The following is a 22165-nucleotide window of genomic DNA, read 5'->3' as shown; positions in this document are numbered from 1 at the left end:
AGTGCTTCTAAACAGTAGCAACCTAACTTCAATCATATCAGGTACTGGAGATGTGAGGTTCTGTCATTCTTCCTTCAAGTTTTAACTTTTTTTTGGTTTTGTATAAAAATCCAACAGGTGCCAGGGGGTTTTGCTGTTATTCATTACCGATCTGCAGCTCTCTCCTAAGTTTTTGAACAGCAAATGGAGGAAAACAAAGGCTTCAGTGAGCAAGCCATTCAATAGATATTATGTAACTCAGGACAGTATACTCTGGAGATTCAAAAATTATAAACAAACAAGTGTTTGTTCTTAAAGTGCCTGGACTTAGGTCCTTCCTCTTATCAAAGCTCTTTCTTTTATTAACTTTTACCTTGATTTTTTTTAAAGATGGCTAATCTAGGGCCACAGTGCTCATTTTAACTTTAATTTGTCCTCTCTTAGCATCAAGAGGCAAACCGAGCTCCGATATAAACCATTCACATTCACTAAAGCCCCAGTGCCAACTTTTTCTATCATTTCTATTTGGAAGCGAAGCTGCAGAGATCTCTATAGGTAACCTCAGACAGTGAGTGATCTGACTTATAGGACAAGCCTACCGCTCTGTCCAGAAGCTAATGATTAATGCCACTGGGCATTCCCCTCTTGGTTCCAAGCTCTCCTAGCAGATAGGCAAGGCTTCAATGCTGGTTGAGACAAGAACTTTATCTAGAGCTATGAAACAAACTATTTTTAGGAACCAAAAGACAAGTTGCCATAAGGACTCAAATTATTTAAAGAGTGTCAGCCTCGGCAACATGGCAAAATCTCATCTCTACAAAAAATACAAAAATTAGCCAGGCGTAGTGGCATGCGCCTGTAGTCCCAGCTACTCGGGTGGCTGAGATGGGAGGCTGAAGTGGGAGGATCGCTGGAACCTGAGAGGTCGAGGCTACAGAGCCATGATCACACCTCTGCATTCCAGCCTGGGTCATAGAGTGAGACCCTGTCTCAAAAAATAAAATAAAGTGTGGACCACAGGTCACCTCATCAGAATCTGAGGTGATTGTTAAATGTGTGCCTCCCCAGACCTAGTGAATTAGAATCTATGGAGTAAGGCTGAGAATTCCCAAATTTTAATATATTCCCCAGATTATTCTTACATTTAAACCAAAAATAAAATTCTAAGCTCCCCCATCCAACTGAATGGATCCCCCTCAGCCCCACCTGGGCCAAGGGATTCCAAAGAAACCTGAAAAACAGGCGGGGGTGGGGGAAGCAGATGTGCTTCATTATACCCTCTCCCTTTTGGAGTTCATGCACAACTGACCAGCATTAACATTAAAACAGAGATCTTAAGACTGCCAAACAGATTCTTTGTAGCAATAAGGCACCAATTTCCAATCTGACTCTAGTATCACATGACAGAGAAAGAAGAAAATCAAAGTATTTTATCCCAAAATATGTTTCTTTGCCATATTTTGAAATGGCCCTACAGAGCCATCTTTTGTGGGGGAAAAATTGCTTCTGCAAAGAATCTCTATTAACATAACTAGATCTTACCCCCTCTAGTCCCTCCACATCCTGAAGAGATCAACTGAGAGTCCAGCATCTTTTAAAGATTTAAACAGAAAACAATGGCCATCTATGGTCTCTTAACGGTGGCCGCCTGTGAGACTTCACCTACATAAGAAGAACCTTGGCCTCCCCAACCCCTTATCTTAATCCAGAGACTTCCATCAATTCCAGGTCTTTAGATAATAACTTTTGCAACCAATTGCCAATGAGAAAAACTTTGAACCAAACCAATATACCTCACAGGTATTGATTGATGCCTTTTTTTTTTTTTTTTTTTTAGACAGGGTTTTGCTCAGGGTCTTACACTCTGTTGGAGTGCAGTGGTGCCAGTCTTGGCTCACTGAAGTCTCGAGCTCCCAGGCTCAAGCGATCCTCTTACCTCAGACTCCTGAATAGTTGGGACTACAAACATGCACCACCATGCCTGGCTAATGTTTTTTTTTTTTTAAAATAGATGGGCTTTCACCATGTTGCACAGGCTGGTCATGAAGTCCCGGGCTCAAGCAATCTGACCGCCTTAGCCACCCAAAGTGCTGGGACTATAGGCATAAGCCACCTCACTCAGCCTGACTGGTATCTATGTCTCCCCAAATGTATAAAACCAAGCTGATGGGCTGGGCACAGTGGCTCAGGCCTGTAATCCCAGCACTTTGGGAGGCCGAGGCAGGTGGATTGCTTGAGCCCAGGAGTTTGAGACCAGCCTAGGGAACATGGCGAAACCCCGTCTCTACTAAAAATACAAAAATTAACTGGGCATGGGAGCGTGCGCCTGTAATCCCAACACTTTGGGAGGCCGAGGCGGGCAGATCACCTGAGGTCAGGAGTTTGAGACCAGCCTCACCAACATGGTGAAACCCCATCTCTACTAAAAATACAAAGTTAGCCAGGTGTGGTGGCACATGCCTGTAATCCCAGATACTCTGGAGGCTGAGGCAGGAGAATCGCTGGAACCCAGGAGGCAAAGGTTACAGTGAGCCAAGATCATGCCATTGCACTCCAGCCTGCGCAACAAGAGTGAAACTCTGTCTCAAAAAAAAAAGGAAAGAAAAGAGAACCAAGGCCATGGTCACTCATAGTTAGCTCAGAATAAACCTCTTTAAATACTTTACAGGAGTTTGGCTTTTTTTGTTGATATATACATGATAAGTATTAGAAGTATTGGTCTAAGGAAGCTAACTGGAAGACAGACAGCTAACAAGAAGATAAATATGGCCAGGTGCAGTGGCTCACGCCTGTAATCTCAACACTTTGGGAGGCCAAGGTGGGCAGATCACTTGGGGTCAGGAAGTCCAGAAAAGCCTGGACAACATGGCAAAACCCTGTCTCTACTAAAAATACAAAAACATTAGCCAGGCGTGGTGGCGGGCACCTGTAATCGCAGCTACTCAGAAGGCTGAGGCAGGATAATCACCTGAACCTGGGAGGCAGAGGTTGCAGCGAGCTGAGATCACGCCATTGCACTCCAGCCTGGGTGACACAGAGAGACTCTGTCTCAAAAAAAAAAAAAAAAGAGAGAAAGAAAAAGAGAAAATAAATTCAGTCACTTGTTCAAGGTCATTTATCACCACTACAGAGGTGAAATAACAGTGGGCCACAGAGATTAAGTAGGTTCTAACTAGGAACAGAGTTATTATCAAACTGAGTTATACTAATTTTGTATCTAGTGAAGGCATCCTCAACAAATGTTTTTCTGTAAAGAAACAGATAGTAAAATACATCAGGTTTTGTGGGCCAGGTAGTCTCTGTGGAAACTACTCAACTCTGCCATTGCAGTTGAAAGCAGCTATAGACACCATGCAAAGGAATGAAACAGGCGTCAAGCTGGATTTGGCCATGGTTATAATTTGCCAACATTTGGTCTAGTGTGTGTGTGTGTGTGTGTATATATATGTATATATATATATATATATATATATTTTTTTTTTTTTCCCCGAGATGGGGTCTTGCTATGTTGCCTAGGCTGCAGTGCAGTGGCTATGCACAGGCATGATCATATTGCACTGCAACCTCAAACTCCTGGGCTCAAGCGATCCTCCCACCTCAGCCTCTCCCAGATAGCTGGGACTACAGGTGCTCACTGCCACACCCAGCTAGTGCATCTTTAATTCCAATGAAAAGTATCAGGATATGCTACCCCATAATATGCCACTTTGGCATAAGGATTACTTTGAGCTGAAGGCAACTGACAAGTGGATAAAAGAAAAGCTCTTTGCCTTCCCCTTTTGCCTAAAAGCAGGACATAAATTAACAAAGGTGTCCCTTCTCCCCTTTCCACCAGGAAGGATAAAGGTTCATCACAGAAGACAGCTTTAGGTCCTTATCAGCCTAGAGATGGCACCAGAGGCATCTATATAACAAACTGCACTAACTAGCCTTTATCTGCCATTAGTTCCCCATGTATTTGCCTTCCTACAACTCGCCATCACTAAAGACTCAAGGAATTTTTCCTTTGTCTTGTCACTTCTCTAAAAGTACACTGTTCTTTGTTGAAGATGCTATATAAGCCAGAGTTGTAAGATATCTTTTTGAGAATTACTCTTTCCCGAGTTTTCTCCCATGTATATATGAAATATACATGTTAATAAACTTCCATTTGTTTTTCTCTTGTTAATCTATGTTTTGTTACAGGGGTCCCAGCTGAGAACTCACAAGAGTAGAGGAAAAAACATTTTTTTCCTTCACTACACCAATATGAGCACCATGAAACAGGAAACTTTATTTAAAAATTAGGATTTAAGGCCAGTTGTGGTGGCTTAGGCCTGTAATCCCAGCACTTTGGGAGGTCAAGGTGGGCAGATCACTTGAGGTCAGGAGTTCAAGACCAGCCTGGCTAACATGGTAAAACCCCGTCTCTACTAAAAATACAAAAATTAACCAAGTGTGGTGGCGCACCTGTAACCCCAGCTACTCAGGAGGCCGAGGCACAAGAATTGCTTGAACCCAGGAGGCAGAGTTTGCAGTGAGCCGATATTGCAGTACTGTACTCCCGCCTGGGTGACAGAAGGAGACCCTGTCTTGGAAAAAGAAAAAAAAGAAAATTAGGATTTAAAAGATGGTAAATTTTAATTATTTGGGCCTTTTCCTTAGGTAGAACAGCCCAATGTCAACTAGTAATGGATAAATGACGCTGAAGCATTACTAGAATTAGTGCACATTACTGAAGTTTCTCCCTGACTCTAACTGGGTCTTGGGATCTTTCACATGATCTTGCAATCCTTTAATGTCTACCATTTGATGCTGTGCACCCTCTTGGGCACATATTTACTTCAGACAAATAAGACAAACAGATCCAAATTTTACAACTGTACTTTCCCTTAAGAGCAAATAAGTAAAAGTGGCACATATGCTTTGTGATTATGTAACACATTCCATGGCAAAAACTTTTTTTTTGGAAGGGGAAATAAGTTTCATACCTAGCCTATTGCCGGCAGCCTAAAGTAGTTTTAAACTCTTATGATAACATTAACGAAGCCATTAAGACATGCATATTCTTGTCCTTTGCTAATCTTTCTCTGCTCCATCTTTCTCAAATGTACAATTCTCTACATGGTTGGATGATTCTGAGTAAATTAAATAAGCTTCATTCCCTAATAAATATCTGAACCTAGATGGCTTAATGGCATTTTTATTTGCTCTCATGGCAATTATGATACATTTGTTTCCTGTATGGAAGTCGCCTCCACACCCTCCACTATGAAGACATAACATTTTATTTATATAGTGTGTGTGTGTATATATATATATATATAAACACATACATATATATACACATACACATATATGTTTAGAAAGTGAGAAATAGGGCCAGGCGCAGTGGCTCACGCCTGTAAACCCAGCACTTTAGGAGGCTGAGGTGGGCGGATCACTTGAGGTCAGGAGTTCGAAACCAGCTTGGTCAACATGGCAAAACCCCGACTCTACTAAAAATACAAAAATTAGCCGGGCACGGTGGTGGGCACCTGTAACCCCAGCTACTCAGGAGGCTGAGGCAGGAGAACCACTTGAACCTGGGTGGTGGAGGTTGCAGTGAGCTGAGATCGTACCATTGCACTCCATCCAGCCTAGGCAACAGAGCGAGACTTCGTCCAAAAAAAAAAAAAAAAAGTGAGAAACAAATTACATAAAGGCAGTTACACTTAATTGACCAGTAAAAAGACTAGCACCTTATTGTACAAAAAAATGGCTACTCATCCACCAAAGAGTTCTATTCCTTTCCCAAAGTAAATTATTTTTGCTAAGAAACAGTTGCCCAGCCAGGGACTGTATTTCCTAGCTTCCTTGAATCTAGGTGGGGCCATGTGACTGGTTTTGCCAATAGAAGGTAAGCAGAAGTGATGTGTTTCACTTGCTGGTGAAGGCAGTCAACACAATTTCCTTTTGCCATACTCCTTTCCCACTTGCAGTGACTCTGGAGACCACATGAAGATGGTGGCATCACAAGAAGGAAGGAACCTTTATCCCTGAGTCACCTGAAGGACAGCTACCCAGGAGAGCTGCCCAACAGGAATAACTGATTTGGACTTGTGTGAGCTAGATTAAACCACTGAGGTTTGGAAATGTTTGTTACAGCAGTTAGCCTACCTTACCAGAATATACCTGTATTGGTGAAAGACTCAAATCATGATTTATTGAGGTATTTCTAAGATAAAAGCAAATATTGAGGAATCATATGTGTAAGAAGAGCTTGCAGGTTATCATTTTTGCCACTTACCTACCCCATTCATCTGAGTTTAAAACCAGTGTAAGCCTGGGCAACAAGGTGAAACCCTGTCTCTACCAAAAATACAAAAATTAGCAGGGCATGGTGTTATGTGCCTGTAGTCCCAGCTACTTAGGAGGCTGAGGTGAGACGATGGCTTGAACCCAGGAGGCAGAGGTAGAAGTGAGTCGAAATCCCACCACTGCACTCTAGCCTGAGTGACAGTGAGACCTTGCCTCAAAAATAAAATAAAATGAAACCAGTCTGAATGAGTAGAGACCTACTTATTAAGTAAATTCTGACATTTAACATCTTTTCTAACACTGTGTAAATGCTATAGCTCACCTATATCACAGCATATGAAACAAGGTAGGATGTATCATATGCTATATTTAGAAGACATTTGGAACATAAAGTGTAAATCAGAAGATCCTCTTAAAATTAAATTTGCCTCCCCCAAGGCAGAATGTACTGGACTTCAGTCATTCAGTACCATCTTCATGAGTTTTTCCAAAGCTGTGTACCTCATGTATTATCATTTACTTCATATTTTTCTGGACCCTAACGAGGGCAGAGAGAGATGTGGCAGTTGTGAGACTTCAGTTTCACATCTGCCCTATACAGAACTCCAAGATGTTCATTCTAGGCCTTCCTGTGGCTCTTGAGGAATTGGTCCTGGACTTTTCAGGATCCAGATGAATATCTGGGGGCTCTGAGGAAAAAGAACTGGTCAGGCTTATCTGAGGTCTGAGCAGAAAGAAAGCCTCTTGTAACTGGTGGGGGAAAGATATAAGAGAGAACTGAAACGGGATAAGACATCCAAATAAAGGGGCCTTTTATGGGGTGGGTGTGGGTAGGGCTCTGTAAATATTTCCTTATAGTGCTTACTAACCTTTTTTGACTTAGGAAACCATTTGAGAATCTGATGAAAGCTATGGAACTTCTTCCCCCTCAAACATACATAAGAGCATTCACTTAAATACTTATACATAATTTCGGGAGATCTTAGAGTATCCGTAGCCCACCACTGAACCCCAGGTTAAGAATTCTTGTTTTAGTGGGAAATTTAATAGCTGATCCTCAGGTTTATAAAGGAAACCACTAGTAAATAATGCAGACACTTCCCTATAAAAAAGAGAGAACATAGCTATTTCTTCCATCTCTTCCCCCTTGACGGGATGAGGAAGAGCTGGGAAACAGAGGTAATGTCACCCCTAAGTTTTTCTCTGCTGCTGTCCCTAACCTCAGTGCCTTGGTACAGTCCCACAGTGGGGCACTATCAACAGAACTTGTTTTTAAAAAACCTTTAAAAACTTTATTTTGAAATAATATTAATCTCACATAGAAGTTGCAAAAATAGTACATGAATTCCCTATTCTGTCCTCCCCCTAGCCCCTGGTAACCACCATGGAACTACTTTCTGTTTCCATGTGTATGACTACTCTAGGCACCCAATATAAGCGGAATCATATAATATTGTCCCTTCTGTGACTAACTTATTTCACCTAGCATAATGTTTTCAAAGTTTACTATTTTGGACCCCCTGACTGGGTGTTTTGCAACTATAGCAAATTCAAACGGGCAATGCAGAAAATTCTAAAATTTCCATGGAAAACAGTATACCGAACATGTCTGGACATTGCTGAACCTACTAACTGGAGGTAGTTTGCAGTTTCAACAGCAGATCATGTTACATTCCTATCCATGACAATACATCTTTGCAAAGCTGGGTTTTCTGTGGTTGCTGTGATAAAAGCCAAATGCAGCGGAAATATTAATGTGAAACAGGAAATGAGAGTGGCAGTGTCCAACACGATCCCAAGGTTTGAGAAGTAGTACAGGCATACACATCCGGTTAGTAATTGTGACTTTAAAAGACATAAAATATTTTTTTCTCTCAGTTTATATATGTTATTTTTTCAAACAACTTCTAAGTAAATACTCAGTTGTCTGAACCTAACTACTAACTACTGAAGCCTAAGGGAATTATGAAAAAATTACTAATTACTGAAGCCTAGGGGAATTGTGAAAAAATTACTCAGACACTAAGGGCTCCATGAAACCAAGTTTCGGAATCTTTGCCTTAACCAAGAAGTAATAGAATAGTGTAAGATTCACCAAGGAAAGCCATGTGACCTTGAAGAAATAACTTAAAGACCGTAACACAAACATACCAACCAGGAAAAGAGGAATTTGGGTTGTTAAAACCATTTTTAAAGGTCACTCTTAGCTTAATCCTTCAAATCCCACACAATGCCTTCTGGATAATTTGCATTTTAAAAAAACTTCTAAAACACATGCACCCAAATTACTGTTTTCCCACTTCTTAGGGACTCAAGCAAAGCTTTTAAAATTACAGCCTCCAAGCTATGTTGGAAGAGACTGGGTCTCCCCTACACAGACAGAACACACCTTCGGGATCCGTGCCAGGGAGACAGGAGAAACCTGGAAAAAGACAGAGACTCAAAGATCCCCCTACTTTAAGACTTTCGGCTTTTTTGTGGTTTCTATCTTACCCTCAATAGCCTGCTTTTAAGTTCAATAATAATGCTCGTTGAGAAAAAAGAAAAAAAAAAAGAACGATCCAGGTTATTGTGGAAATGCTTGTTGGGAAACTTCCTTTCCTCAGGGTTTTTCATATAAGCAAGGGAAAAAATTAACACAACATCCAGAATAGTGGTTCCCTGGGTGGGAGGTGAGAAGTGAGTGGATGGCCATGGAGAGGGGTACTCAGGGGCTCCAGGGGCCTGGGGATGTTCTAGTTCTTCAGCCGGGTGACACATACTTCAGTGTGATCTATTGTTATTCTTTACATTGCACTCTAAGGTTTATACTGTCTGAGTGTATGATGTATTTCACAGTGGCAGCACCAGTATCTCTATACAAGAAAGAGGCCTTGGGAGTTGGAAGTGTGCCTTGTCTGTAAGCTGAGTTGGATCGCAGGCAGTCTGCTTTTACACAGAGCATATGCTTATCTGGAAAGGCTTTGGGGAGACTGATGAGTTTAAGTGGGAGACTAAGATTAATTTTCGGTGCCACCATGAAAAAACAAGGAGTTAACAAATTCGCATTTAAAAAAATTACCATTGGTAGGCCCGGCGCGGTGGCTCAAGCCTGTAATCCCAGCACTTTGGGAGGCCGAGACGGGCGGATCACGAGGTCAGGAGATCGAGACCATCCTGGCTAACACAGTGAAACCCCGTCTCTACTAAAAATACAAAAACTTAGCCGGGCGAGGTGGCAGGCGCCTGTAGTCCCAGCTACTCGGGAGGCTGAGGCAGGAGAATGGCGTGAACCCGGGAGGCAGAGCTTGCAGTGAGCTGAGATCCAGCCACTGCACTCCAGCCTGGGTGACAGAGCGAGACTCCGTCTCAAAAAAAAAAAAAAATTACCATTGGTTTATACCTCCCAACACTGCGACTAGTTGTTTTCTGGTCTCTTTAATTCCTCTTCATCCCTCTTCTACCCTTCCCCCATCTCCAGTATGACCTAGAGGGCAGAAAATGCTCCCCAGCTTTAATTTGTATCCCTAATTTTTAAAAGATTTTTTGTTACCATATGCTAAACAAATACTAAAGATGACAAAGTGTAACACGCATCGGTATAGACACACCTATCACACTCAAGAACAAGGCTGCAGACCAGTATGGTGGCTCACACCTGTAATCCCAACACTTTGGGAGGCTGAGACAGGAGGAGTTCGAGACCAGCTTGGACAACACAGTGAGACTCTGTCTCTAGTAAAATAAAAAAATTCAAAATTAGCCAGGTGTGGTAGTCCCAGGCTGAGGTGGGAGGATCGCTTGAGCTAAGGAGTTCAAAGCTTACAGCCTGGGCAACAGAGGGAAACTGTCTCAAAACAACAACAAAAACCCTGCCAAGGTTGCTATTGGTGTTTTGCGGATGAGAAATCCCCAATCAGTACACCATGGATGGGACCACCTTGGACCCAGTTGTGTTTGTCTTCATTGCCCAAGTTCTTTCCACTTACACTGGCCTAACAGAACCTAAGCATGAATGAATTCAACATCCAACAGGTTTGCAAAACAAGGTGTCCAACACACAAGAGTACAATGCCAAGCACTTCATTCGCATCACTTCACTGCATGAACACAATACTACGAGGTTATGTACGATACCTGCAGTTTAGAGTTCTAAAAACTGAGGTTTAAAGTAGTGGGTTTTCCAAAGTCACACACCTAACAAGTGGTGGAATCAGAACTCCATCTCACGGGCCCAAAGTGGCTCTTTACTACCACGTGACCCATCTCATGCTACCTCGCGGGGGAAACATTCTTGACCAGCTTTGAGGCATTCGAGTCCCTCTCGGGTCACAAACAATGCTGCATTTCCCCTCCTGTCCCCGAGATCTACCGGAAGCAACACACTTAAATGCCCAAGATAAGCTCGGGTGAGCTGATGTCTGGACCCAAACCAGACAGCACGCCGGCTCCCTGGACCCCGGGAGATGCCACTTGCTGAGGCTTCGCCAATGGGGCTCCTAAGGAGTATCGGTCCCTCTCCTCCTGCGCCTGCACCCCAGTGCGGTCGTCCAGGGCGGGGAGGGACGGGGTCACTTGGAGGCGGCCGCAGGCCCGGGACCCACCCTCCTCCGCGCCGCAGACCGCGGGGTACTCGGACCCCCGCCCCCACCGCCCTCCCTTCAAACTGCAAGCGAGCAGGAGAACAGGGGACGAGCCCCAGAAGAAAGTTCTCCACCTCCCTCGCCCGAAGTTCCATATTCCAGTGAGGCAACTGAGGCCAGGAGAAGAAGGAGGCGCCCCGGGGGGTAACCCCTCGCGCTGGGCGTTTTTGGAGGCCGCAGACCAGGGGGCGAGACGCAGTGTCCGGGTCTCCCCCGCGGGCAGTCGGCGATCCTGGGGTGCCGAAGGAGCAGCGCCCCCTTCCCCCGACAGCGTCCTCCCCGACCTCAGTCGCCCACCCCGGTGTAAGCGGGGGTCCCAGAGAGCCGGCGAGGTCGCCTGGTACCTTTCTCTCCGGCGCCGGACGTCCGCGCCGCAGGGACCGAGGCCGGCGACAGGGTGGGGGCGAGGGGCGACGACGGGGACGGGCTCCCGCTGACTCCGGCGGCCCCAGGGCCTCGGCGCCGCCTAGCGCCGTGCCTCCAGCCGCCCGCGCGCCAGGCAGCGCTCTCGGCTCCTGCGGGTTACCTGTGGCCGAGCCCGCCGCGCCCGCCGCCGCAGGGCCCTCCACCCAGTCCCGCCGGCCCCGCCCCGCCCCGCCGGCGGCTCCTACGCCGGGGCCGCAGCGCCCCCCAGCGGCGAGTCGGGGCACGGCAGGGACCCTCGCGAGAGAGAGGGGGTACCCCGGAGGCCCTGGGGCTGGCCCTGGTCTGCAGCCCGCTCCTGGCTGGGGCCGCCGCCGTTTGAAGGGTGGGAGGAGGGGGGGCCTACAGTAGGGTAAGGTTTTCCGCTTGGGGGTTGCCAGGAAGTGTATTGGAAGGTGAGGAGAATTAGCAGGAGGAACCTCCCACCTTCACTCATTTCGTGGCCAAGTGGATATTTCAGTATAACCATAGCTCACTTAACTGGGGCTGCTCAGTGCAAACTGAACAACAATGATGAATGACCCAGATTTTTTGGGGTAGCTGGAGAGGGGAAAGGAAGCCTTTATTTCTAACAGCTTGACTATAAGTAGCTTGTTGGAATCATCCCATATGGAAACGGCAAAAGCATTGAGCGAGCCTGACCCCCATATTCATATCACACTTTACATACCATTATCTCAGTCTGGTTTTGTCTATTGTCATTCACAGTCACTTCTTCAGTACCTAGAAGAGCTCCCTGAACGCAGGAAGCATTCCATAAGCTACTGTTGAAAACATGTACAGATGGATGGGATCTCATTCCACTCTTTGAAGAAGCATGGACAGATATCTGCTCTCCAAAGGCGGAGAGATGGAAGAGGAGTCAGGCAGCACCCTAAAATGGACTATCGATCGTGCCTGAGGCTTTGGGACAAGCTTATCATGAATCTGACTTTTCTTTTTTTTTCTTTCTTTCTTTATTATAATTTTTTATTTTGAAACGAAATCTCGCTTTGTCACCCAGGCTGGAGTGCAGTGGCGCGATTTCGGCTCACTGCAACCTCCACCTCCCAAGTTCAAGCAATTCTCCTGCCTCAGCCTCCTGAATAGCTGGGATTACAGGTGCCCACCACCACCCCTGGCTAATTTTTGTATTTTTAATAGAGACGGGGTTTCACCATGTTGTTCAGGCTGGTCTCGAACTCCTGACCTCGTGATCCTCCCGCCTCGGCCTCCCAAAGTGCTGGGATTACAGATGTGAGCCACTGTGCCCAGCCCTTCTTCAGATTTGTGCCCCATTCCTGTTGCTCTCCACCTGGAGCTGATAGAAGAATACATTTCCTTTCTCTGCTGGCTTGTAGCTCCAGTTTCCTCTCCAGGCAGTTTACTAATGAGTTCCCAGATAACCCCCAAAGTCAAGGTTTGTACACATGACCTTTCTCTTTTTTTTTTTTTTTTTTTTTTTTTTTTTTGAGATAGAGTTTTGCTCTTATTGCCCAGGCTAGAGTGTAGTGGTGAAATCTCGGCTCACTGACACCTCCACCTTCTGGTTTCAAGCGATTCTCCTTCCTCAGCCTCCCAAGTAGCTGGGGTTACAGGCGCCCGCCACCATGCCCAGCTAATTTTTTTTTTGTATTTTTACAATACATCTGTATTTGTACAGATGGGGTTTCACCATGTTGGTCAGGCTGATCTAGAACTGCTGACCTCGTGGTCCACCTGCCCTCAGCATCCCAAAGTGCTGGGATTACAGGCATGAGCCACCGCACCTGTCCACATGACCTTTCAGTGTGATAATTTCTCTCTTGTACTTTTCCACATTGAGTTTTCCTAGCTAGTCCCTTGAATAAACTTCCAAAGATGCAAATGTTCAGTTTCCCTGAAAGACTTTTAAAACATCACCGTAAAGTCACACTGAGACGGGATTTTAAGTTATATTTGTGGGCAGTCACAGCAATGACCCTGAAAGAAACAGAAAGCCCAAGCCAGCCTGCAAGACATGTGAGTGCTCCTGGGAACTGACTGGTCTGCTTTTGTTCCCAGACTTTGATTAATGGGGATTCCTGGCAGGAGGCCTCATGAGAGCCAAAGCAGGCAGTGGCTGAGCTGCCTGTAGATCTTGCTTGCTCATCTCCAAGTAGGCAGACAGTTTTGGGCAACCAATGAAGAAGACTCCTAAATCTCCCTCTTTATGAGAAAGGCTTCCAGGTTGCAGCTCTGTTCTTGCCCCTACGTTCAGCTCAATCACAGCCAGCCTCTTATATCCACCCTAGCACACCCTCCTTCTGCCTTGTGAGAAAGAAGTTTGCTCTGCAAATGATCATTTTCACTGCTTTGTGATAACATAATCTGCTCCTATTTTCAACAACATCTCTTTAATGAGCTGACTTCATTAGCTATCTTTCCTGTTGTTAGCTTCAGTGCAGCCTGTGAACATTCTTAAATATTTCTCCTGATGCATGTGTGTAAGAATGTTTTTTAGGATATAAACCTAGAAGTGGAATCATCGGGTCTTAAGGTATGTGCATGTTCAAACTTACTAGGTAATGTTAAACTGTCTAAACTGGTCGTTTTCTAAAATTGTTTTCTAAAGTGGTCATATCAATTTTCATTTCCAACACCTGTATATGAAAGTCATCCATGTCCCACAATCTTTGCCAGCACTTCTTTTCATCTAAATGATATCTCATAATAGTTGTAGTTTGTATTTCCCCAATTACCAGTATAGCTGAGCATCTTTAATGTTTAATAGCTAGTCCTGTTTCCTCTTTTGTTAATTGATGGTGTCTTCTGCCCTGTTTCATGTGTTTTGAGAAGTCCTTTCTGACTCCAAAGATATAAAAATATTCTCCCATATTTTCTTTCAAGTGTTACAATTTTGCCTTTCATGTGTAAGTCCACATTCCATCTGAAATTCATTTCTCCTTTCATTTGCAATGCCAGACTCTCTTGCAATGGATTTTTATACACATATAGGTTTGTTTTCAGTCCTCTATTTTGTTCCATTTGCCAATCACTCTGCTAGCATCATACTGTCTGAAATCTGTGGTTTTCTTTCTTTCTTTCTTTCTTTCTTTCTTTCTTTCTTTCTTTCTTTCTTCCTTCCTTCCTTCCTTCCTTCCTTCCTTCCTTCCTTCTTTTCTTTTCTTTCTTTTCTTTCTCTTTCTTTCTTTATTTCTTTCTTTCTTTTTTCTTTCTTTCTTTCTTTCTTTCTTTCTTTCTTTCTTTCTTTCTTTCTTTCTTTCTTTCTTTTCTCTTTCTTTCTTTCTCTCTCTCTCTCTTTTGTTTTTGTTGACAGAGTCTCGCTCTGTTGCCCACACAGAGCGTATAGTGACACGATCTTGGCTCACTGCAACCTCTTCTGCGTTCAAGCAATTCTCCTGCCTCAGCCTCCTGAGTAGCTGGGATTACAGGTGCACACCACCATGCCCAGCTAATTTTTTTTGTTTTGTATTTTTTAATAGAGACAGGGTTTCACCATGTTGACCAGGCTGGTCTTGAACTCCTGACCTCAAGTGATCCACCCACCTTGGCCTCCCAAAGTGCTGGGATTACAGGTGTGAGCCACCACACCTGGCCTGTGATTTTATTTCAAGTGTTGATTTCCAAATATACAAGTCCTACCCTGACTTATTTCTCTTTTTTATTTATAAAGATCTCAAGTATTCTTAGCTCTTTGCTCCTCCATAGACATTTTCTAATTCATTTGTTATGATAAACTCGAGATTTTAATTTGAAATCTCAGTAAACATATGTGGTGGATTGCATTGTTTATTCACAATTATTCGTACCCTTCCCATCTTTGCCATGCTTTTTTATAGGTGGGGTAACCCAGTCTGCTCCATTAGTTTTGGGCTTGTGTTGACTTGCTTTGGCCTACACCACACTGGAACAGAAGCTTAAAATATGTTGTATGCTTTAGTGCTTCCCCTACCTCCCTTGAACTTCTGCCATTTGTCATGAGAATATCATGCCCCAAAGAGTGGCTGCACCTTCAGTGGGGATCCCAGAATGAAAAGACAAATGGAATTGTGCAGAGTCCAATATGGCCACAAAAAATCTGCAGCCTTCATGTAATGGGAGCAAGAATGTTTCCTACTACTGCTATTTGGAAAAAATTGGCATCTTTATGATATTGAGTCATTGGTACAATGTGTGTGTGTATGTGTGTGTCTGTGTGTAGCTCTGTGCAATTTTATCACATATGTAGTTTCATATTACCACCATTCTATCAAAATACAGAACTATGCCATCACCACAAAGAATCATCCTCATGCTACTTAATTATAGTCACACCCAACCCCCTCTCCGCCACCATCCCTAATCTCTGACAATCACTAATCTGTTCTCCATCTCTTTAATTTTGTCATTTTAAGAATGTTACGTAGGCCAGGCACAGTGGCTCATGCCTGTAATCCCAGCACTTTGGGAGGCCAAGGCGGCCGGATCACTTGAGGTCAGGAGTTCGAGACCAGCCTGGCCCAAACAGCAAAACTCCATCTCTACCAAAAGTAACAAAAATTAGCTGGGCATGGTGGTGTGCCTGTAGTCCCAGCTACTCAAGAGGCTGAGGCAGAAGAATTGCTTGAACCCAGGAGGCAGAGGTAGCAGTGAGCCGAGATCATACCACTGCACTCCAGCCTAGGCAACAGAGCAAGATTCCATCTCAAAAAAATCCAGAATATTATGTAAATGAAATAATACAGTATGTGACCTTTTGAGGCTGCCTTTTTCTTCACTCAGCATAATGCCCTTGAGATTCATCCAAGTTGTTGTGTGTGTCAACTGTTGATTCTTTCCATTGCCGAGTAGTATTCCTCAGTGTGGATATACCACAGTTTGTTTAGCCATTCACCCATTGAACAGCATCTGGGTTTGGGTTATTATGAATAAAGCTGCTATGAACATTTGTATACTTGTTTTTATGTGGACATAGTTTTCACTTTTCTGAGATAAGTAACCAGAAGGGCAATTGCTGGGTCATTTTGTAGTCGCATGTTTAGTGTATAAGAAACTGCCAAACTGTTTTCCAGGGTGGTTATACCATTTTACACTTCCCACCACCAATGTGTGAGATATCTGAGTTTTCTGTATCATTGTCAGCATTTGGTGTTGTCACTATTTTTAAATTTCAGTCATTTTGGTAGTTATGTGGTGGTATCTCACTGTGGTCTTAATAATCTGCATTTCTGGGCAGGGGGTGGTGGCTCATGCCTGTGATTCCAACACTTCAGGAGGCTGAGGAGGGATGATTGCTTGAGGTTAGGGGCTCAAGACCAACCTGAGCAACATAGTGAGACCCTGTCTCTACAAAAAAAAATTTTTTTTTTTTTGAGACAGAGTCTCACTCTGTCGCCCAGGCTGGAGTGCAGTGGCCAGATCTCGGCTCACTGCAAGCTCTGCCTCCCGGGTTTACGCCATTCTCCTGCCTCAGCCTCCCGAGTAGCTGGGACTACAGGCGCCCGCCACCTCACCCGGCTAGTTTTTTGTATTTTTTAGTAGAGGCGGGGTTTCACCGGGTTAGCCAGGATGGTCTCGATCTCCTGACCTCGTGATCCGCCCGTTTCGGCCTCCCAAAGTGCTGGGATTACAGGCTTGAGCCACCGCGCCCGGCCTCTACAAAAAAAAAAAAAAAAAAAAAAATTTAATAGCAGGGCATAGTGGCACAAGCCTGTAGTCCTAGCTAATCAGCAGGCTGAGACAGGAGGATTGCTTGAGCCCAGAAATTCAGGGCAGCAGTGAGCTATGACTATACTCTAGCCTGGGTGACAGAGTGAGACCCTTCTCTAATAATAATAATAATAATAATAATAATAATAATAATAACAGCAACAACAATAATTTGCATTCCTTAATGTAATGGTGTTGAATATCTTCTCGTGTCTCATTATTTGACATTACTATATCCTTGTCAGTGAAATATTTTTTCCTATTTTCTAATTGAATTTTTTTCCCCTAAGTTTTGAGAATTCGTTATACTTTTTAGATACGAGGCTTCTGTCAGATATTTGGTTAGCGAATATTCCACCCTAGTCCATAGCTTGTCTTTGCATCCTCTTAACAGAGTCTTTGCAGAAAAAAGTTTTTTAATCTTGACAAAGTCCAATTTATCAATTTTTTATCTTATGAATAAAATAAAATAAATGGCACAGTTCTAGTGTCACAATTCTTTTGTTTCATTTTCCAATCTTACGCAGTCAAGGACATTGTGGAATAGGAGTGGTGATAGTGGTCATCACTCTCTGTTCCTAACTTCAAGCTTCTGATTTTCTAATCTGTCTTCCTTCCTCATTTTCAGTTCCTAAGGTAAAGGGACTATAGTTATCAGTTACATTGTGTTTGGCTACAAGAGTGTGCTTGCCTAGAGTGGCTTCAACAACAAAAACATGTAGGCTGGGCAGGGTGGTTCACACCTGTAATCCCAGCACTTTGGGAAGCTAAGGTGGAAGGACTGCTTGAGCCCAGGAGTTTGAGACCAGCTTGGGCAACATAGGGAGACCCCATCACTACAAAAAATAAAAAAAATTAGTCAGGTGTGGTGGTGTGCACCTGTGGTCCCAGCCACTCAGGAGGCTGAGGTAGGAGGATCGCTTGAGCTCAGGAGGTCAAGAATGCAGTCAGCCATGATTGTGTCACTGCACTCCAGCCTGGGTGACAGAGTGAGACCCTGTCTCAAAAAAAAGTAGTAATTTATATGATAAACATATGTGGCCTTGGGCTCTTTCTGTCATTCTACTGTACCACCCTCAGTTTTGGCTTTTGTCTTTGATGACATCCAGGCAAGAAAGGTTGCAGGCTTTCCCACTGTATTCATTTCAGCTGGGGAACAACTTCTTATCAGATGCCCCCGAGACATATATCCTTTCACATGTCATTGGTTACCACTGGATGACAAAGATAGGGGAGTGGTTACCATAATTACCATAGACTAACCATGATTCAACTTCTGGGTCTAGGGTTCCTTCCCTGAATGTGCTGACACCCAACATTTAAAGTTACGAAACTAGGCAGGGCACAGTGGCTTACGCCTGTAATCCCACCACTTTGGGAGCCCAAGGCGGGTGGATCACCTGAGGTCAGGAGTTAGAGGCCAGCCTGGCCACTCTGGTGAAACCCCATCTCTACTAAAAACAGAAAAATTAGCTGGGCGTGGTGGCGGGTGCCTGTAATCCCAGCTATTCAGGAGGCTGAGGCAGGAGAATCACTTGAACCTGGGAGGTGGAGGTTGCAGTGAACCGAGATCATGCCATTGCACTCCAGCCTGGGTGACAGAGCAAGACTCCATCTCAAAAGTAAATAAATAAATAAATAAAGTTACCAAACTAAGGATGAAGGGGGTGAGAGGGAGGAACTGGTTATGCTGCCAACAATATCTACCCAACATCTATTTGATTTTGTGTTCCCTGTGCCTGACAACGGCAGATATATTTGGAGGTTTCTGTTCGGCTTACACCACTTTATTAGGAACCACCTCTCCATCCCTGAGGGTAGACCTCTGCAGCCACACAGCGGCATCTCCAGCCATAGTGGAGGGGAACATCAATTCAGTCATCAACACATATTTATTGGGACTTGACCACCATCAAGCTATTTATGTTTATATTTATATTATATGTTTATGCTGCACATAAAATACAATGTAAGTGGTATACACTAGAATTATATTTCATCCATATTATAGCTACTGTGCTATGCACTGAGAATAGAATGGTGGACAAAAGAAGATGGTCCCACAGTCTAGTGGTGAATACAGTCCTCATTAAAATCTTAAATTGCAATTGAGATAAATGCTCTAGAGGACTAGTACATAGTGATATATAGTGCACGATTAGGGGATTAGGCCAGGAGTGAAACACTGGCTCAAACTCAGACAATCAGATTTTCTTGCCTGGGAATTAAAGATAATAATAGCTAACACTTACATAGTGATTATTGTCTAATACGGTTTGGCTTTGTGTCCCCACCCAAATCTCATTTTGAATTGTACTCCCATAATTCCCAGGTGTTGTGGGAGGGGCCCAGTGGGAGATAATTGAATCATGGGGATGGTTTCCCCGTACTGTTCTCCTGGTAGTGAATAAGTCTCACAAGATCTGATAGTTTTATCAGGGGTTTCCGCTTTTGCGTCTTCCTCATTCTCTCTTTGCCTGCTGCCATCCGTGTAAGACAGGACTTGCTCCTCCCTGCCTTTCACCGTGATTGTGAGGCTTCCCCAGCCAAGTGGAACTGTAAGTCCAATTAAACCTCTTTCTTTTGTAAAATTGCCCAGTCTCAGGTATGTCTTTATCAGCAGCATGGAAACAGAGTAATACATGGTCCTAAATTATTTTATACAGTTTAATGGATTTAATTCCTTCCCACAACCCTACTGAGGTATATTACATTATCACTAGTTTAGAGATGAGTAAATTGAGGCACAGAGAGGTTAAGTAACTTGCTATAGGTCACACAGCTACTTAGGATGGAACTAGGATTTAAACCCAGGTAGCCTGGTTCCAGAGGATGGGCCCACTATCACTGGGACCAGGAAGGTGGGGTAGCTGTCTCCTGCCCTCTGGTGGGAAAAGCAGAGAAAGCCAGTTTTCATGCAGAGAGAAGAACAAAGGAAAAAGTGCAGAGAGAAGTAAAAGCAAGGTTCCCCCTCCAGTGTTTTTTGAGACAGGGTCTTACTCTCTGTCACCTAGGCTAGAATGCAGTGGTGCCATCGTAGCTTACTGCAGCCTCAAACTCCTGGGCTTACGTGGTTCTTCTGTCTCTGCCTCCCAAGTAGCTGGGACTACAGGCACATGCCACTATGTCTAGGTAATTTTATTCTTTATTTTTGGTAGAGATGGAGTCTTACTTTGTTGCTCAGGCTGAACTCCTGACTTCAAGTGATCCTCTTGCCTTGGCCTCACAAAGTGCTGGGATTATAGGGATGAGCCACTGCACCCAGCCATGGTCACTTTCTTGAGGAGTCTTAATTGTCTCCTGTAATATCCAGAGACACCTTTACCAGGATCCTCTGAATATGATGACTCCTGAATTTCATCACCAAGTGTATGATCAAGCTTCATCCATCCTTTCTTCCCTCCACTCATAAAGGATATCTATTGTGTCAGTTGCTGCAAAGTTTACAGCACCCCACCCACATGGCTTAAGCTGAACTTCCCAACTAGTTTGCCACCATCACTTGTGTGCCATAAATGGCTTATAGGTATGGTCAAGTTTTTGATCCCCTCAGCCTTTAGGGCAGCTAGCAAAGGCCTGAGGGTGACTAAAGTGTTTGGGCCAGTCACCTCTGGCTGTAAGTAGCCTGTCCATTTACACACCAGTGCACCATACAAATAGTATCTTTCTTTCTTCTTTTCTTGTAAGAGATGGGGTCTTATTCTGTTGCTCAGGCTGAAATGCAGTGGTGCGATCATAGCTCACTGTAGCCTCGAACTCCTGTGCTCAAGCGATCCTCCTGCCTAAGCCAATTTTTAAATTTCTTTGTAGAAATGGGAGTTTTGCTATATTGCCCAGGTTGGTCTTGAACTCCTGGCTTCAAGCAGTCCTCCCACCTCAGTCTTCCAAAGTGCTGGAATTATAGGAGTGAGCCACCGCTTAGGCCCAAGTAGTATCATTTTCTATGTGTGCCATTACCAGACAAGGTGGGGAAGCACTAGCTTAAGGAATAGACTTATAATTTTCTCCTGAAATAAGAAGTGTGGGCTCTTTCTGCTGCCATCTTTATATTCCCTGCACAGATCTGGCATTTAATCTGACAGTGAATCAGTGTCAGAACTCAAGGAACAGTGAATCTGACAGTGAATCAGTATCAGAACTCAAGGAACAAAATTCCACACAACAAGCCCAGGTGGCAGCAGCAGCCGCATTCGATGAAGAACCAGTCAAGAAAACAAAACACAGTTGGAGTGAAGGGTAGGTACATGGCCAGGCACGGTGGCTCACATCTGTAATCCCAGCACTTTGGGAGGCTGAGGCAGATGGATCACTTGAGGTCAGGAGTTCGAGACCAACCTGGGCAACATGGTGAAATCCCATCTCTAGTCTCTATTGAAAATACAAAAATTAGCTGAGTATGGTGGCGCATGCCTGTAATCCCAGCTACTCAGGAGGCTGAGGCAGGAGAATCACTTGAACCCAGGAGGCAGAGGTTGCAGTGAGCTGAGATTGCGCCACTGCACTCCAGCCTGGGAGACAGAGAGAAACTCCATCTCAAAAGACAGAAAGAAAGAAAAGAACAGAAGTCACAGAAGGCTATGGCTACATCCAAACTGGGTCTGTGAAAGGCTACAAGGGACTACGAGGGTTACTAGAGTCGCTATCCTGAAATCTAAGAATATCCTCTTTGTTATCACAAAACCAGATGTCTACAAGAGCCTAGCTTCAAACACCTACACAGTTGATGGGGGGAAACTAAGATCAAAGATTTATCTCAACAAGCACAGCTAAGAGCTGCTGAGAAGTTCAAAGTTCAAGGTGAAATTGTCTCAAACATTCAAGAAAACATACAGACTTAACTGTACAAGAGGAGAGGGAAGAGGAGGAGTTTGAGGAGACAGGTATGAAACTTAAGGATATAGGATTGGTCTTGTCACAAGCAAATGTGTGAGCAAAGGCAGTCCGAGTCCTGAAGCACAACAGTGCTGATATTGTAAATGCTATCATGGAATTAATGTAATCTGAAGATGAGGACTTTTTGTGTGTGTTTCAAAAGAGTAACTGCAGCTTGGTTTGAAATTTGTGCTGTTAGGCCGGGCGCGGTGGCTCAAGCCTGTAATCCCAGCACTTTGGGAGGCCGAGGCGGGTGGATCACGAGGTCAGAAGATCGAGACCATCCTGGCTAACACGGTGAAACCCCGTCTCTACTAAAAATACAAAAAACTAGCCGGGCG

General features: G+C 44.2%; 1 protein-coding gene and 1 pseudogene across 3 annotated transcripts in view; one reads left to right on the top strand and one right to left on the bottom strand.

Annotated features, from left to right (window-relative positions):
* ANKRD6 (ankyrin repeat domain 6) overlaps positions 1-11423 on the bottom strand; it is a 202799-nt gene extending 191376 nt beyond the window's left edge. For all 3 annotated transcript variants that reach the window (XM_025384541.1, XM_025384542.1, XM_025384543.1), the window contains exon 1: positions 11225-11423. The gene's annotated coding sequence lies outside the window, so the exon portion shown is untranslated. The remainder of the gene's footprint in view (positions 1-11224) is intronic.
* Positions 11424-15327: 3904 nt separating this feature from the next.
* On the top strand, positions 15328-21951 carry LOC112622625 (annotated as a pseudogene).
* Positions 21952-22165: the final 214 nt, after the last annotated feature.

Source organism: Theropithecus gelada, chromosome 4 (genome assembly GCF_003255815.1).
Source record: "Theropithecus gelada isolate Dixy chromosome 4, Tgel_1.0, whole genome shotgun sequence".
Taxonomy (NCBI): Eukaryota; Metazoa; Chordata; class Mammalia; order Primates; family Cercopithecidae; genus Theropithecus; species Theropithecus gelada.
This window is presented reverse-complemented; position numbering and strand designations above follow the sequence as displayed.